At 29.2% G+C, this 2,606-nt stretch overlaps 1 non-coding gene across 1 annotated transcript; it reads right to left on the reverse strand.

Annotated features, from left to right (window-relative positions):
* Positions 1 to 966: 966 nt before the first annotated feature.
* On the reverse strand, positions 967 to 1,048 carry TRNAS-GCU (transfer RNA serine (anticodon GCU)). The gene has a single exon. It is a non-coding gene; the product is annotated as a tRNA-Ser (tRNA).
* Between the last annotated feature and the right edge of the window lie 1,558 nt (positions 1,049 to 2,606).

Below are 2,606 nucleotides of genomic sequence, written 5' to 3' on the forward strand. Positions count from 1 at the left end.
CTAAGCCCTTAATTACTTTTTCCCTCCTCACATCATTAAACTTCAGGGAATGTTGATAATTGAGGTGAAATATTTTTATTGGTTTTATATGGCACTAATAAACTTGAGTCATGGTAATTATATGTAAAATGATCCCTTTGATTATACATTTTCCCTTACAGCACTTTACTTACTTCAAGTAAACTGTTTTATAGTTGGAATTTTCAAAAGAAAATTTACTATTCCACACCTTTTTTTTCTTAACTGGCTGTCTGCCTCTATGTCTGTTAATCTGTCTGACCAAAGACCATCTCTCATTATATCACAACCTATTAATAAAGTATGTTAAAACTAATGATAATTTTCCATTCAATCAACATCCATAGTAATGTAGATTATGTTTAATATTTTAAAATAAGAAAAAGGTAAACATGTTCAAACAATTGAAGAGGAGTAAAAGATTAGGGAAGTGAACAAGATTATGTGCCAAAAAGCAAATAAATTTTTTTTTTAACATTGGAATAAATGATAAATCCTAACAATCAATTGAAACTTTGGTGCAGAATTCTTACTGGTATATTAGAATTTCTGCACTGCTACATTTTAGGCTTCCATTTCAAAGTAATATTCCCGAGCAAGTTATAATTCAGTGTATGAAAACTTTTCCTTGATAACATTTGCTCTTAAAATCAATTCTTTCCATTTTTCCTATTGTATATTTTAGTCGTTTTGAAAAGAGATGTATTGACATATATCACAATGCCTGAATCATTCAGAAATAAGAGCAAAACTTCGAGACTACAGTAACATAAAATATGAATTATGAAATGGCTAGTATGTGCATATTGTATTAGGAAACTTCTAGTTTCTGGATTTTCAAGCAAAATGCAGGAAAGTTTTTTTCCAGCCGGGTAATGGGTAAGAGGAATGCTTGTATGGAAAGTTTAGGTTTCTTTGGATCAATTTTTCTTAAAACCTATTTTCCTTCGACGAGGATGGGATTCGAACCCACGCAGGGAGACCCTATTGGATTAGCAGTCCAACGCCTTAACCACTCGGCCACCTCGTCTCATGAAAACACATCTGTTCTTTGATGAAAATCATAATTCTTATACACGAAATTTTCTTTATATCTTTATAGGAAGGTACTTGAAATTTATGTGCAAATTGGCTACTTATTATAAACTGTATAATCTTATTTTGTTCCACTAAGGAATATGGAGACATGGACAAAAGGTCATGAAAATATATCGTTTAAAGGAATATCCTTACAGTAATTGGTAAGCAAAAGTGGTCTGAGTACATATTTAATATATTTCTCTCTCTCTCTCTCTCTCTCTCTCTCTCTCTCTCTCTCTCTCTCTCTCTCTCTCTCTCTCTCTCTGTATATATATATACATATATATATATATATATATATATATATATATATATATATATATATATATATGTATATATATACACATATATATATATATATATATATATATATATATATATATATATATATATATTTGTACATATTTATATATATATATATATATATATATATATATATATATATATATATATATTTATACATATATATATTTATATACAGTATATGTATATTTATATATATATATATATACACATACATACATATGTATATTTATATATATATACATATATATATATATATATATATATATATATATATATATATATATATATACATACATATATATATATATATATATATATATATATATATATAGAGAGAGAGAGAGAGAGAGAGAGAGAGAGAGAGAGAGAGAGAGAGAGAGAGAGAGAGCTTTAACTCCGTGTATACATCTGATAAATACCAAATATTAATCTCCATATAAAATTTACTAGACTAATTTTGTACCAAACACTTCCGAACAATTAAACAAGTCACTCGTATTTCCTAAACAGGATTTGTCAGAGAAAGTTTGAAGACGAAGCCAAGTACCTCCAAGTAACTCACATCCTTCCCGATCGATTAAGAGAAATAAATAGAAGATTCGCATTTGAATTAAACAGAAATGAGAAGAGATTCCGGTAGTGAAACAGGGAAAGAGGAGGAATAAAAAGAGTTATTATAATATCTTCCTTTTTATTGCATTATTTGGTTGTAAAATCAAGACCCGCTGATTTCAAACGTTCCTGGTATTCCTTTCTATTGCTGCATTTTTTTTTCATTCCCCTTTTATCGTTTTGTCTGCTTCTCCCCCTTCTAAAATATTACTTCACTACCCCTCATTTTAGTATTTAGCATTTAATTTTTTCCTCGTTTACTTTTTCGTGCTCCCTCGCACAATTTCCTAATTGTGGTTTAATTTTTATTACGCCGAGGTCAATTCTTATTTTTGTAAGGATATGTAAATAATTTTAGTTTCACTCTATCCCTCTCCATAGATGTTGGTGGAATGGTATGATTAAAGGGCATAGCGGCTTCTCCACGCAGGATATTTCACAGTGAATAATTACCAAGAAAAAATAGGAGTTTACAGAAAGTACAAAGGATAAGTAGTCCTCCTTGTTAGTTACCTGCGCGCAAGTAGAGACGCCATGTCTATCTATCTATCTATCTATCTATCTATCTATTTATCTATCTATCTATCTAC

Source organism: Palaemon carinicauda, chromosome 2 (genome assembly GCF_036898095.1).
Source record: "Palaemon carinicauda isolate YSFRI2023 chromosome 2, ASM3689809v2, whole genome shotgun sequence".
Lineage (NCBI taxonomy): Eukaryota > Metazoa > Arthropoda > Malacostraca > Decapoda > Palaemonidae > Palaemon > Palaemon carinicauda.